At 39.7% G+C, this 16,902-nt stretch overlaps 1 protein-coding gene across 2 annotated transcripts in view; it reads left to right on the forward strand.

Moving 5' to 3' along the window:
- TENM3 (teneurin transmembrane protein 3) overlaps nucleotides 1-16,902 on the forward strand; it is a 2,294,790-nt gene that overhangs the window by 1,083,754 nt on the left and 1,194,134 nt on the right. The window lies entirely within an intron of this gene.

The following is a 16,902-nucleotide window of genomic DNA, read 5'->3' on the forward strand; positions in this document are numbered from 1 at the left end:
ATTTGTACATGCCTAGTTTATTCTGCACAGTAAATAACTGATGTGTACATGTCAATTGAATATTGGCATGAATGTGTGGCCAGGTAAGTACCTTAAGTGTCCATGTATACTCAAAACCACTTTACTTGTGAGTGGTCATTGGGCATTGGGCATTGGTTGGGGCAAACAGGTGAATGAAAGACAGATGATTGGATGGATGTTTTGCAGCAGACCAAAACTTTATTAATTTAACACTGGGATGAGGGCTGTATATGCCTCTTATTTCACATAGAAGTAATTCAGCTGAGTCCAGCAAATGGCTCCTGTGGCCCAGGAGACATTTATATACTTTGGGGTGGGGAGAGGGCAGGGACTAGTCAGCTCTCCTTCTACCACCCTGGTTGACTAATTGTACATAATGAACCTGAGAAGTAGCTGGGCTCTTAACTTTTTCAGGCATATGTTGCACTTCCTTATTTTCCCCACATCTGAGTGCTGGATCTTCCTTTGCTGACTGGCAACATCACCCCTGGCTTCTTGAGATTGGGGGAGGGGGGTATCTCTTGGAGTCACCCCCCCCCCCAACTCTATTCTTGGGTTAGTCCGTTCTTCCTGACATCCAACTAAATATATAGGGTATGTATGTGCTTAATAAAATACCCACAGCTGCCCCACGTAAGTTGACTCAGGCTTGAGCTGCAGGGCAATGACATGTTTAGGCTGTGGTTCCAACACCACCCTGAATGTCTATAGGTCACTTTTTAGCCCCGGAGCCTGTGTCACGTGACACTGGCCAGACTGATGTTTTACCGAAGTGTAGACATACCAAGAGAGAAGATTGCTCACACCTCCAGTGACTTGTGGATAGAGAGGATTTGCACATATTAACTAGGAGATTGCCATTTCAAAAATAGTTACAATACTAATCAAGATCCACTAGAAAAAGTAACAAAGTAGCAAATGAACATGTATTCTCTCAAGAGAGATACTTTTAAAAGCTTGAAAGCATAGGAGCAAAAATGTAATAGTGTTAGACTAAGATGGTTTCATTAAAGCTGGGAAGTGCACAGAATATGTGACTTGTAAATGGGTATTTCTAATCAATAAACCTCAACAGAGTTAAGAAGGGAGACAAGGGTGCTTCATAATTGAAATTTACAAAAGACGTCCTTATCTGATAAGTTGAAGCTATGCCAGCTGGCTGTGATTTAAAAAATTAGGATGTTTTGAGTATTATTTAGATATTTCATTGATGAAAACTGCACACTTTAAACTGCAGACACTAGGCTGCCTTAGGCAACCAAGCATATCAAAATATAGTGCATGGAGTGACTTTTACTACTCCTGCTATTTAAAGACCTATTTTCATGAGCTTATTAGCTACTAGTGATCCCTAAGGAGAAATACAATTAAAACTTAATCATACCAAAAGCTGGGGTTCTTCTGATTCAGCGAACTTGTAATCTTTTATATTTAGTAGTTTACTTGTAAATGTCTTAGTACTAAGAAGGAAAGCTGTATAAATTAGTTTCAACCTGCAGTAATGCATCTCCTTTGAACTCCCATGCCATATTTTACTTTTTGTGCATGTTTTGCTCTATCTTGTTTGTGTTTTTAAGCCTTTCAGGAATTCTGTGTGGCAGCATTTCTATTTTTTTAACATGAAAGCAGGATAGCTGCTGTGCCCTTTAAAGATCATATTGCACATGCTCCCTAGACACATTTCTCCACATATGATGCACACAATATAATAAGGATCAAGATGAAGAATTTTGAAGCAGCATTTAAAAAAAAAGAAAAAGAAAAAGAAAATGTTCAGAGAACTTCAAAAAGTACTCTGGAGTGATTAGATACTGTAAAAGGAATTTTACAGTAAATAAAAGACAAAAATGTAATTTGAAATTATTATGGTACTTGAATATATAATATTCACTAACGTAATGTGAAAAAGGAGCATTAATGTACTGTATGGGGAATTAGGAGTGAAACTCCAATTTAAACAAGAAATGTTATAGAGGATCTTCCCTGTAGTATTGCTTTTTGTAATAAGGTTATTGAAATATTTGTGGCTGCTTTTTTCCCCTTATAAGACCAATGGTTAATTTTAATACACAAGTCTGATCATTGGAGCCTCCTGACCTAAATATTATTATTATTATTATTATTTTATTATTGCATCTCTCAAGCCATTCCAATGAAAGTCTTTGAACTTTTGACTGTGTAAAATTAAATTAATAATCTAATTGGTGATGGTTAGGTCTCCCTTCTTGCAAGTACAGATGGAAAAATACAGACAGGATTATTTCACCTTTTGTTAAAAAAATATTTTCTAGAACTTGCTCACTACCACTGAATGGGCTGTGTCCTTTTCAGGCTGGTTAGAAATACATTTTCCCTTTGAGTCCCTACTGCAGTTGGATATCACAGGAAAGAGGAGGGGAAAATGTACTTAGGCAGAGCAGGAGGTTGCCAGACTGAGGGCATGTCTACATGTCTAGGAAATTATTTCAAAAAACTATATTTCAAAATAATGACTCCCAAAATAATAATTTCAAAATAGCATGTCCATGCTATGAAGAAGCCTCAAAATTAGTCCAAGGCAGGCTCCCTTAATGTACCTTGACTTAGAGCCCCAGGAAACCCTGGGCAGTAATTACTTTGAATGATTCTGGGGAGTAGTTATTTGGAAATAGCAGCAGTGGAGTACCCCCACTCCTGCTATTTTGAAATAACTATTTTGAAATTAGCATTATTCCTTGTGGAAAGCAAAAGTGATTATTTTGAAATAACCATCCTGTTGTTTTGAGGTAACAGGCTTGGTAGTGTGGACACTCTGCTCGTTATTTCAAAATAATTCCCTAGTGTAGACCATGGTCAGGAGAGGTAACGGAGATTGTCAAAACATCAGAACTTAGTAACTAATATGATAGGTATCCATGCAGGTATTCATTTCAGACAGGATAAACTTCTGTTTTAAAAAGGATTTGAAAGTGTATTTAGGGGGAAGTAGCCCATAAGGAAGCTCAAAAAGGGGAGATTGGGGCTCCTAATATATGGTAGAGCAGGGATCCAACAGCCATTCCTTTTTCCAATATCCAACCATCAGATGAGGGTAGAACAGCGGGGTGCCAGCAATAGGCTGAGACAGGTAGAGAAGGAGGAGGGCTGATGGCTGGCCCCCATAGAGGTGGAAATAATTAAGAAATAAATGATGATCTGCACTATAGAATTATTGCTAAGTAGTTCCAGACATTAAGATAAATTTGCAATCTAATTAAATACCATTTATTGTTTCTTGTCTCTTTTCCAACATGACTAAGATAAAGGAGCCAGCTTTGTCATCATTGTCTGAAAACAGTTTATAATTGCAATTGCCGGACAATAACTGCAGCATTTTATCTAATCTTAGTAGGAGCCTCTATGGTGGTGGTAGTGGGGCGGGGAGTGGAGTGGCTTTGTCTCTGTCACTTCACTTTAATCCTTTTCTTCCTCATTTTATTCTACCCAATTCTACCTTTCTTTTATCAGGCATGATCAGTATATCAGTCTGAGTCAAAAATGCTGTTACTAAATAAAATGGTTCTTAAAATAAAATCACAGTAGATGCTGCATCTAAAGAGTATGAGATCTGTAGTTGTTCTCAAACCTTAATTCCATGACAGGTAGAGTGGAGCTCTATTCACTAAATGACCCATCAGATTTTTAAATCTTATAATTTCCAACTTCCCACAAATATTTTGTCTCATTCTTTATTCATTTGTTGACAGTGTGAGTTTTGAATGTCATTCTTGCTAGACACACTCTGGGAAGATATACAATTAACAAGACACAGAGAGGATCTTTTACCTTTGGTAATTTTAATCAGTGATACATTTCCATAAACACATTTTTCTGTAAACAATTTGCAAGGGAATGTATTTCATGCTGTTTTAACATGCTGAGACCAACTTTATTCTGATTCATTCTGGTCTATTAAAACAACTGAAATAGGACCCATTCTGTGCTTGCTGGAGGGCACCATGTCGAAAAGATTATAAAACTATAAAAGATGGCATACTGCCTATTACTAGCCTTGAGACATTTAAAAATTACTTTTTATTAGACAATTTTCAAATAACCCTTTCAGACCTAACCACAAAAGGTGCGTATTGGAGGTTTTCTTAGGAGTAGTGTGCCACACTTCCAGAAAGCCTGTGAGAATTTTTCAAATAGCATGGTTGAGTGGTATTTGTAGCTGTTCTACCCAGACTTTCTGTATTTGACCCAGAATTAAACTTAAGGTGCAATGAACCTGATTCCCTATCTTTCTGACACATGACAATTTCTTTTTCACTAATCATTTGAACCCTCAGGATAAGTGAGGATTGAAGCACTGGTCTTAGCCCAAGTGACCCAGTCTGCCTTAAGATGTACATACAATCAATCAGAGATATTTTCAGCTAAGACAACAAGGCAAGTCTTGAACTCCTTTTTCACAACATGTATTTCTTTGTGAGAATGCTTTGAGTCCTCAGGGTTCCCATAATAACATATAGGAAGAACCTTACAAAATTTTAGGAGCACTGTATTCCTTCTTTCAGAGGAAGTATGAATGCAAGAATTTCAGAGAAACAGAGAAAGAGATTATCCTCCTGAAGTTAAATAAACTTGCCAGTATCATTTAGCATTGAGGTCTTCAACATTATCCAGTAAATCAGCTCTGCTATTTGTGTAAAAAAGCAGATATATGTAACAAGTTTTTTATAAAATAATTCCTGAATTAGTTCAGTCTAATGTAAACTCAGATTCTCAAGTACATTATTTCTCACTTTCAGAGGTAGCCATTTTACTTTGTTTTCCCATTGCAAATAGTTATACAACCATGTTTGTTCCTAATTTTGATTGTTTCCTGAAGTTCTTTGCCCTGCTCATAACAGGCCACCTCATGGTTATGTTATAGCATTCGGAAACATTGAGCCCATTCCAGTCACAGGATGGATAAGAATAAAGCATAGTGTGTGGAAAAGATGGTAAGTTGCTCTTGGTTGATAAAACTCAACAAACAGAAGGATTAGGACTGGTGCAGACAGTGAATCAATTCTGTTACAATATTAGCTCTTTCCTATGCTCCTCACATCACATAAGCAACAAAGCAGGATCTTTTTCAAGAGAGTACTGGAAGAGAAGTCAAAAAAATGCACTAGCGTATATATCCTGAGAAGACAGCTGCAAAATGCATTCCATAAACCACCCTGTTGGCTCATGCTGAAGAATCCCGTATCTTTGCCTCTGGATTCTTGCAGAGGCTTACAGGGAGCTACCTGTGTTTTCCCCTTAGTGTCCTAGTCAAGCTTGACCATTATTTTACTCATACTGCCAACCAGCAAACTCATTTGATACACCAGTAGTTCTATCCTAGATGAACAAAAGATAGGGTATATGAGAATTTGTGGAGGATTAGGCAACTTGAAGGACATCTTGTGAGATAAAGAATTTGCACAGTGATGCAGCTTTAATACAACTGAATAATTTTGACAATTATCTCTGTATGTGAATGCTTAAATGAACAAATCTCCAAAAGTTCAGAATTGCATTTGCTCTTTCATGTACTGCATAGTGGGTAATAACATGAGGGGACTCAGGTTAATTTTAGAAACACGATCTCCTTAGTAAGAGAACTACTTACAGAGATGGTGCAACTGCAGTTAACATTCAAACTATGTGCAGATTGACATTCTAATGCCTCTTCCAATCTATTTTGTCTTGTAACCCGTGCTCTTCCTTCTAGGTTCCATGCAGATTGCAGGATTTTTAACTGTCCTACATCAGCCCAGGGATAGGTAAAGTTCTATACAGTCTCCTGATCATGGCATTGTCCTGATGATTGACCCCAAACCTGTTTGTAGTGGTCCTTACTTCCTTTGTAGGTGACACCTGTATAGCTTGGCTTTCTCTTTACTGATTCTGTGTCTATTCTGTCATTCCTCAATGGGGCTTCCCTTGTGAGAAGCAGAGGCCTCGTTTTCTGGCCCATCTTTCCCTGTATTGGGCTACTGGGAGGAAGTATTGCAATGGTCTGATGTTGCTTAGTAGGAATATCTTCCTGTCTATTTTGCAATCAGTTTCTTAGCTATCTTTACAGCCGATTTAGCATTTCCATTGCATTATGGTTTCCCAGGGGAAGAAGTGTGCTCCAATTCTGAAACATTTGAATTCTGCTGACTTACTATGGCTGGTAGTAATTCAGCAATTGAATAATCTTGCACCAGCAGAACAGTGGAGGCTATTGGCCAATCCATTAACTGTACCTGATGGTACTCCAACTTGGAGACTCCAGCCAATGGGAGCTGTGGAACCAGACCTTATGGCAGGGGCACTAATGCAGAGCCCCCATCTCTGGCCTTCCCTCCATCTAAGACAGTGTTTCCCAAATGGTGTTCTGCAGAACCCCGGGGTTCCACAAAGTGAAAATAAGGGTTCTGCGAGAAAATTCCATTTCAGTAACATCATATTAATTATTATTTTTAAATAATAAAATGTGATTTTTGTTTTTAAATATGTGCATCCATCCCCAGTTGTGATGCATGTATCTGTCGCATGATGTCAGTATGTAGATAATCTGAGATTTACTGCTTGGTCTCCTTTAACCAAAATCCTGAGATGTCCTCGCAGGTCATTCATTACCTGGTATTCAAGGGTAAATTTCTGTACACTTGTTTTGTATTATCCAGCCATTTAACTGCTTGTAATACTCCAGCCTGTTTAGCATGCTGTTGCATTGCCTGGAGCCTCCACAAGAGTTATGAAGGGGCTATAGCATGTTGATAGACTCTGTATCCTATTCCATAGAGTCAGGTGGTGTATTCTGGAAGGTATGTCCTGATTAGTGTATCTGCCACTAGTAATGAGTTGCCTAGGTAGTATCTTATCTGCAAATCATATAGCTCTGCGTTCTCAATAAAATGTTCTGTAGTCACTCACTAATCACTTTTCCATGGTGCTTTGTGATGGCTGGTGTTCAGACTATCCAAAATTAAACCGATGAAAGTGTCCCATTTCCCCAAAAAAACCCACATCCAGTGCAATTCATTTTCTATCTGAGTATATCCTTTTCCTTTGTTCGTTATGACTCTTCTAGCAAATGCTCTGGGTTTCTGGCTCAGCATGCTAGGCTTCTGCCTGATGCATTACACCATAGCTCTAGCTGTTCACAGTTTTACATTATTTTAGGGCTGGTTCTTCGGTTACGATTTTCTTGAATTTTTCAAATGTCTGTTCCTTGGTCTAGGACCATTCCGATACTGCATCATTATGAGTTAACAATCTCAAGCGTTCACAGAATCTGGAAGGATAGGAGTCAGAATTTCATCTTTCATGGAAAACGTAATACCCAGGAAACAAGATGTCTTCTCAGTGAATAAATCCAGAGTACATCTTCCTTCTTTGTATACTGAAACAGTCTTTTGTTTTTGTTCATGGGGAGATTCCCCTGTCTGTTTCAATGTTCCTTTTTGACCTTCCTAGAGGCTTTGATTGTTGGCATTTGTTTCTGATGGTTCTGAAAGTCATGGGATGGAGTAAGGCTAGACAAATGAGCTTTGCATTACATCACTGACTAACGAGAGCAAAGTGACAGCTCCCTTTTGCTTGAATGGGCCACCATTCAGACATATTATCCTTTGGTAAATCACTTTTACCCCAAGTCCATAAAGTATATTTTCAAGATATATATATATATATATATATATATATATATATATATATATATATATAAAGAGAGAGAGAGACAGAGACATTATCCCTTAAAAATTATCCATATGTACCTCTCTTAATTATTATAATTCTTGATGGGTTATGAGCTTTCTGTAGATATCTTACATGTTGCATATCCTTCAAGGCATGTTCTTGGTAATGCGAGTTTGTTAGGTTTGAGGTGAGCGTTGCTTGCAAAGACAAAAAAAAACAAAAAACCCTTTGCCAAGTAGCTTCTGTGTCACAGTTAATATGTGCCAATTGTTGACAATGGGTAGTGACTCCTTGTCATGTTCTGTTAAGTGGTTTTGGATCAGTGCAGATCCTCAGTTTAGCTGAAGGTTTTCTTGCTGCTACTAAGTTGCTGATTCACTCGTCTAGTTTCAACATGTAGAATAAAGCCGCCTCTTTGCTAGCTTTTTTTCCAGTGGCTCCACAGAAGCTAACAGGACTCTATTTTTGTAATTTCTCAGCTTGCGCACTGGGTCTTTTTCTTTTCTCATATTGAGGATATTCTGGTGTTCTACTGTGATCTAATCAATGGCTTACATCGCCTTGTTGCCCAGAAATGTACTGATACGCCTATGTGATGAGTATTATAAGCTCCAAGGTAAAAAATTTCTTTTTTCATGGGTTTTTTGTCAACAGCCTCTCTTTTCCCATTGCACTGAGAATGGTTTGATTGTTCATCAGCAACATGTGGCCATGTTTTTCCAGTCTAACATTACTGCTTATTAGTGCTGCTTAGATTACATTGCAGTTAGCCTCCCAATTGAGCTGGAGTCAGATTGGTCATTGATTTGATAGCATAACTGTAAATATAGGTTTTTTTGTAGTCACACTGCAGATATGCTCCTCTTCACTGGAAGTCTGAATATCCTCAACCACTGCATGATCTGCAGCTTTTGTTTTCCTGGAGTACCGTCAGTATTAGCATGTCCGGTGATTGTGTTTCCTATATCCCTTCCATCATTGCCCATGATCTGAGCATTTTCCTTTCTACCTTCCATGTTGCTTTATGAATGTACACTGATTTATGATTCATTTTCAATCTATTGATCTCCATCCTGCTTCCTAGATTGACCTCTGTAGTGATTGTCACTGTTTTTGATTCTTTATTTACACAGTTCAGCTGTCTTTGCTATTTGGATACATGTATCTTTTGTAGATTTGTTTCTCTTCACAATCTGTCCTGTAAACTAGTGTCACGTCCCAAAAATGATCCTGTCTGTAATTAAGGAATCCTTACGGCCCAATACATGTGGAGTCATTGTTCTCAACTCTGTAATGCAACCTTTTTTATTTCTTGGTTTCAGTTGAAAAAAGAAACCAGTATATCTCTACAGTCTCATTCTGTCTGGGATCATAAAACACCTTTATCAGCTGTTGCAGTGTTTCAATAATTGTTCCTGGTAGCAGTGTCTCATTCATGTCTCATGCTTTCCCCTCAGTCAGATAAGGGGGAGAAAAGGATTACCTTAATTTTCTTCTCTTCAATGTCAGCTCTGTATATTTACTTCATTCTTCCTTCCACTTCTTCCATGCTTGTGCATAGGGGACAAGTCCACTGACCAGGGGTGGAGAGGAGCGGGGGAGGGGCAAAGGAGGCAACTGCCCCAGGGCCTGATGATTCAGAGGGGCTGCTGTGGCATACCGGGTGGCTCTGAGGGATGCTGGGAGATGCAGGGGCCACTGCACAGTACATTCCAGGCAGCACCCAGGGGAGGTGCTGCAGTCTGGGCAGTGCTCAGGGCTGGCTGCCCTCAGCTACACTGCACTTTCCACCTGAGGCCCTGCCCCATCCAGGAGCATGCAGCCATGTCCCTCTCCCCTCCCCGCCCCGCTTCTCTCTCTCTCTCTCTCACTCACTCACTCACTCACACTCTCTCTCTCTCTCTCTTACTTTGCCAAGGGATCCTGCAGTGGCTGTCAGGCTCTCCCAAGAGGGGTAGGTTCTTTGTTTGTTGTCAGAGAATCTAGCATTGCCAGTTGTCTCAGTCCCTGTTTGCTTTGTTTCTAGGTGTTGCTTTTTTCCTCTTAACCACACTGTCTTCCTGGTTGTGGGCAATGATAGACTGAGTACGGCCACCATGTTTCATGTGTCATGCATTCCATACTAACATGAAACAAATGCATGTTTCTAATTTGACTCTGTGATGAGAACTATTTAAAACCATGTTGTCCAACATGCTAGTTGCTAGCCACATGTGGCTATTTGGCCAGTTGAGTGTCGCTAGTTCACTATAGCAGTAGCCACTAGTATATTTCAAAATAACTCCCCTTATTTGTGAAGAGGGATAGCTTATTTCAAAATAACTATTTTGGAAATTATTTTGAAATAAATTATTTTGAAATAGTTCCCTAGTGTAGACATACCCTGTAGTGACTACTGCTTCAGAACTGGTTGGACATCATGGATTTACAGAGGTGGGACAACTGTAACATTCAATCTACATGCAAACTGTCTGACTTCCTCCAAACTCTATCCCTCCTTTACCTTACACTCCTCCTTCCAAGTTGCATGCGGTTGTACATAAATTTCCAGTGTTGAAACTCTGCCCTCTATAATAGTTGAATGTGTAAACTGCTTTGAGTGTTTTTCTTCTGTATGGACAATACAGGGAGATTGAAGCAACATTAAGACATTTTTCACAGAAAGTTTCACTAAAAGAATGTACATTTTGTAATAAGACTGATTTTCCTCTGACCTGCATCTACTTTAGCTATTAAGACCAGGGCAAAGGAGTTATGAAATGTTAAGGGAGTGGAGAATTCTAAACTAGTTAGCTTTTTATGCCCATTTTGCAAGGCAATAAAATGACAAAACAATGCAGAAGAAAATCAACTTACTCCATTTCCACCTAATTCTACTTGTTATGGTTACAGTATTAGTAGTAGTAATGCACAAGATCCCCAGACATCAAGTACAATCAATGGAGGGTAACTTAATTAGTTAAAGCCACTGAAACATGAGACTAACAATGGAGAAGACATAACAGTAAAATTAGTCAGTCTGAGGAAAAACAATACACAGAACTGACTGAGAATCATATTTTATTTTTTATTAAATTAGTAACTTGGCCATTGTCATGTAGAAGTGAGTAGGGTCCACTAGGACAAGAGCTATTTCACTTCAGAACAAGCTGATCAGAATGATTTCTTTTGTCACACTACTAGATGTGACCGATGGTCCCAATGGATTGTTATGTTCTATGTGACTGGCTTCCTCTATCTCCCTGTGTGCACATGGGCATAGTTAGTGATTCTGTCTATTAGACCAACCAAGTAAACATTGTTTGCCTTTGGGAGCAAAAGAATGACACTGGTGGTGGACTCCAGTTGCTCCTTGTCATTTTTTTCCCATTTTGCTTTTTGAAGGTTTTTTATTTGTTTTGAGGAAAATAAAAACTTCACTGCCTATCAAAAGAGGTAATGTAAAGGGTTGTGTACACACTGTAGCACATGTGCAGAGTTGTATGAATTTTAAAATGTATTGAAGGGCTGTGCTATAACTTCCCATGAAATTGCACTATGTTAACGTGAATGAGATATTCTTTAAAGTGCACCAGTAGTATCTGCACCAGTGGCGGGCAATAACCAGCCCATGGACTGGATGTGGTTCACCAGGATTAGTATCTGGTGGACCTCCACCACAGGTATGGGTGCTTGCAGTTCCTGTTGGCCATGGATTGACATCCTCAGCCATGGAAGCTGCAGGAAGCGGTGTTCCAATCCATGCTGCTTCCCACCGCTCCCATTGCTGGTGAATAAAGATCCATGGCCTATGGGAGCTGCACTTGCCCATACCTGTGGGAGACACAGGTAAATAAAGTGGTGGCAGCCTACTAGGGGCTAAAACTGGTGAACTGCTGCCATCTTATTGCCCATCTTATTGCTCAGTTGTTACTGAGCTCTTACTAGTGTATTCATAGCTTATGTCAACTTGCTTGCTTATGCCAACCCACAAAGAAGAGGCTGCGAAGCCATGCAACAATGTTATAGACCATGGATATATCTACTCGAACACTGGAAAGTATAAACTCCTAGCTTAAGGAGAAAATACCAATGCCAGCTCTGATTGAGCTTTCATGCTAAAAATAGAATTGTATCAGGTAGAATGGCAGCGGGTTAGCTCCTCTGTGACATACTCGAAGTGGCTAGCCCCTATAGTTTGTACCACTATAAAAGTCATTGATCACTGAGAAAAACCTGAGGTGTTACATGGAGAAATTTAAAAGACTGTTTGTCCAGTTTGGAAAATAGAAAGTGATAGCAGAGTGAGAGTTAAAATATTAAATGTTATAGTAAACCTAATAAAGCACTTTTGTACATTTTGTACATCCTGACCTGTAATGCAAGAATGGTGTAGAAAAAATACACTATTAAAAAAATGTAAAAAAGCAACGGATACATTTAAAGGTGAGGAAAATGCTTGTTTAATGCAAACACAGTAGTAGACATGTTGGATCTTTCTCTAGGATGCTATGGATGAGAATTGTAATAAATTTTGGGAAAAATGTTTGACACGCACACTAGAAATAACTTTTGCTTTTCTATTAGTTAGGTTACAAGTCTTCTTGCTTCAGGACATAAAGTAATTGACATCAGAGATTGAGAAGGAATTCCCCTGTCCCTCATGGTATAGTGTTGCATGGTAGGTCCAGCTACTCTAAGGGCTTTTCATCTTCCAGCAAAGTGTTGGTTGTAGGTCACTGCCAGAAGCAGGATAGCCGGTCTGTTCAGTAAGGCTGCTCTTTATGTTCCTAAGCAGATTTAATACAGAAGTATCATTAGGACTATAGACATAGCATCACAAAGTCATCCTTCAACAATTATGTTTTGTTGAGGATTTTTGTTTGTTTATATTTTTAGGTCCCTACTATGCAGTTTTTTTCTCGCAACAGGAGTAGCCTAGTATTTGGGGTCAGAAACAACAACAATATCAACTAGTGTTAATATAGTGAGCAGCAACAATCACTAAGGGACAAACCCTTCCCCCATCTCTGTGGCTGCAGCACAAGATTCTTCGATAATAATTGCCCATGGTCTGACTAGTCATGAGTCTAACTGAGGAGGAACCAGAGAATCCCCTACAGTGCAGATTTTTTTTCTTTTCCCGCCCCCTTTCCCGCAAGGGGAAGCATTTGGAGCCTGAAGGAGGCACATCTGCATCTGATCCATGGGTTGAGGGTGAAGATTTCTTCCCTATTGCCGGAAGAACTTTTAGGACTTGTTTTTTTTATTGGATCTGAATCTGAATTTCTCCAAAGCACTTGTGCATAGGCCTCATCATAATACAAATTATGTCTATATTTGATTATAGGAAAAGGTTATGATACAAATAATAGCAATTGATAACACACATAATTCTTTATGGGTTTCACAATTTACACTGTCTCATTTTCCTGCCCTTCCTCCCGCCCTCCTCCCTCCCCCCTCAAAAAAAAGAAATTTCCAATTTGTTCTGTCCCAGAAGAAGCCTGTAGGAAAGGTCCAGAAGTTAATGGAAGCCATTTACACCATTAACATTAAGTATTATGCTTAAATCTTTTAAGCCTAAAATAAGAAAATGTGAAATTAATTAGCCTGGTCATAAATGTTTCCTATTTATTAAAAACAATATTGCAAACATATTTTTGTTTTTTCTGAACCAGGTAATTTTATATGTTATGTAAGGACTACTAAAGCTCTATTCTGAAGGGGGAAAGAGACTGAATTATTATTATTTTGGTGCTTATAATTCAACATGGAAGAAATGAATAGCCCTTATTCTGTAATTAATTTTTTAACATTGGTGGTGTAAAAGGATGCACAGAAAAATAATAATAATAAAAACATGTCCTATAATCACAATTAAGTTCCTCCTTTCTGATTTGAACTATGATCTGACTGTAGAAACAAAATATTACCTCTCCAGTGGTCATCCATGCGTTTGTTTGAATGACTTTGAAGGAAATATTAATTGCTTCATACACACACAGCAGCTACACATTTTTTAAAGAAGACTGTCACTGTTGGTATGTTGTAGCTTTTTCAGTAGATTATCACACTGCATTAAGGTTCAGAGGGGTATCTGAAAATGAAACAGTAGAATTATGCATTTGATTGAATTTCATAAGGAAATATTCAAGTTAGACTGTGACATTTTTTGAGTATATTATAGTAAATGCCGAATACTATATAACGTAAGAAGGAAATAATGACCCTATGAAAATAGTCATGAAGTGCTATTGAGTTGTCCCTTTGATTCTTGTTCATGTAGCTCTTTTAAACATTAATAGAAGTAATGCATGTGAGCTGAAGATAGAGGAAACTTCAGAATAATTGGAAATATATTCCTGATAATCTAATAGTCTGCTAGTGAGGAAGCTCCTACTACAGTGTATATATATAGTCTGATAGGGAGCATACTGCAGTGTCCTGCAGTTACTCTGGACTTATATTTTCAAGAGGGGTGGAGGAGAAAGGGTGTTTCCTATGGTACAGAAGTAACTGTGTAAGTGTGTCCTCAAGCTTCTTGATGTATTTTATCAGCACTTATTGGACAAAGTAGTACCAGACGCATAGTTGAAAATGGCTAACGTGATTCCAAATCATGGAACAAAATTTCTATTGTATATATATTGGCTATTTTCTTGGAGGATTTTTTTTTCTATATGTATATTTCTCTCTGGTGCAAATGGGCATGATTTCTAATGTGCTAATTTATACTCTTTCAGGTGCTGCTGGCATCTAACTCACCTAATCTTCATCCATTCAAGCACATGAACAAACTTGTTAGTTGGTATAGATTTGTTTTTCCAGACATCAGTATTTCAGATTTTCTCTGTTCTCACTGATTCAATTGGGTCCACTTTCTGCAATGGTTTTCCAGGGACCTCAAGTCTCTCAGGGAATTTCTACACTGCAAAGTTAATTTGAAATAACAGCCATTATTTCAAATTAACTTTAATAGTATCTATACATGCAAACCACTATTTCAAAATTAATTCAAGTTCGGTAAACCTCATTCTGTGAAGAGTAACACCAAATTTGAAATAGCTATTTCGAATTAAATGCTGTGTAGACACTTATTTCGAAATAGAAGGCCTCCAGCCCCTCCCAGGGAGCCCTGGTGGCCACTCTGGGCACAACCAGGAAAACTTACTCTTCTCTCCCCCAGCCCCAGAGCCCTTAAAGGGGTAGACTCTGACCACAGTGCTTGTGCCAGCTCTGAGCTTGCCAGCCCAGAGCTAGTAGTGGCCACCAGGGCCCCTGACCCAGTGGCCCCAAAACATGAGCCAGCAAGCCACTGGCAGCCAGCCCTCCACCATTCCCCAGGAGCAGTCTGCCAGCTCCCAGGAGCCTGACAGGGGCTGGAGAAGGCAGGTGCCTTCCTGGTCCAGGGTGGAGATCATGGACCTTATGCAGGTTGGCGGGGGATGTCCCCAACATCCATGATCTCCACACTAGATGGAGGAACGCGGACGTCTATGGCAGGATAGCTGCCAGCCTGGCCACCAAAGGCCACATGCGAACCCAGAAGCAGGTCTGCATGAAAATCAAGTTGGTCCAGCGAGACCCTCCCCAACCCTGAGCCTTGAGCTTCCCCTCCCCCTTCTTCCCATTGCTTCCCCCCTTGAGCTCCCTCCTCCCAGGTTTCCTCCTCCCCTCTCCCACCCTCTCTCTTCCTCTCTCCCACCTCCTTTTCCTAGTTTCCCCAGAAGTTCATTCCCCTCGCCCCCAGTTTTGTTCAATAAATCCAGTTTCTATTTTTGAACATACATGTCTTTTAGTTGACATCAGGAAGGGGGACTAGGAAGGGGTAAGTGGAAGGACATGAGGGAGGAATGGAACATGAGCCCCAGGTGGGGAGGACCAGGGAGGCTCTGAGGGCTCCTCGGGGTGGACGCTCTCCTTCAGGTCCTCCTGGATCTTGACAGCCCACTGATGGACCGGCCGGATGGCAGCCTGCAGCAAGTGCAGCCGGGCTGATGGCAATGACCCCACAAGATGCGCCGGCATGCCTAGGGGCAGCTCTGGCTCCATGTGGCTGAGTGCTGTGGTGTCCCGAGTGCGGGTACTCAGGGCACTCCAAGATAGGGATGCTTTGCTGTCCCTCATCGTGGTAGACAAGAAAGCAGGGAGCCCTGAGAACTGTCTGTCCGAGGTGGGGGTAGGTCCCTTTAAGCACGGAGCTCAGTTAGGCTCAGGCAGCAGCCCCACACACTAAGTCCTAACCTGATGCCCTGCCGGCACTGGTTCTGTCCAGCCTTAACTTCGGTTCAGGGTCCACTCTGTGTAGGCGTGCTATTTCGAAATAGCAAAACGCTATTTCGGAATAGATTTTGTGTGTAGATGTGTTAATTCGAATCAGCTTAATTCGAATTAACTATTTCAAATTAAGATAACTCAAATTAACACTATAGTGTAAACGTACCCACAGCCCCTGGAATTCAATGTTTTTTTCCAAGAATGATGTGAATCCATTGACAGAAGTTTAAAAGTATTAGCCAGTTATTACAAAGTTTTGCCGTTGTGTTAGAAACACTTTTTAAAAAGGCAAGTGAGGGAGCAATAATCTATCTTTGAATCTGTTGACAAGCCAGACAAATATGTAGTTGGCCTCATAATTTTTTTGTCTAAAATTTAAATTTTTTTTAACCATTTAAATGTTAACCATTGCCAGAGTTAATTTTGATGGCAACTCCAAAAAAGCAATGCTGCCATTTGTAAATCTCTGATTTCTTACTTTTAACAAATGCTAAAGCACAGTTTTTTACTTTCCTCTACACCCACGTGAGAAAAGTAGAGCAAGAGTTGCCTGCTAATGTCATCTGTAAGCAGTGTGTACATTAAAAGATGTGATTCACTATTTTTTGTGTCCATTAAGGTACAGCACACACTGAAATTAGTTTTGTGCAGTGGTTGCCATGATAGGATGTGAGCCACATTAGGCTACCAGTAAATATTGAGTAAGACTCAAGATAGCTTAGATTTTATAGCAAATACTATCGCTTTTCCTGGCCTTAGGCACTTTTGAACACACACTACATTTTTATTAAGTGAGAAAATTTTAATATAGTTCTTTCTTCTATGTAACAAACCCTTGGGAGCACTTAGAGGAAAATTTCACTTACATCACACCCCCTTTTACCAGCACAGTTGAGGCTGAATTACAGGCCATTATGTCTCAGCAAATGCAACTTGGCT

Source organism: Pelodiscus sinensis, chromosome 5, assembly GCF_049634645.1.
Source record: "Pelodiscus sinensis isolate JC-2024 chromosome 5, ASM4963464v1, whole genome shotgun sequence".
In the NCBI taxonomy this organism is placed as follows: Eukaryota; Metazoa; Chordata; order Testudines; family Trionychidae; genus Pelodiscus; species Pelodiscus sinensis.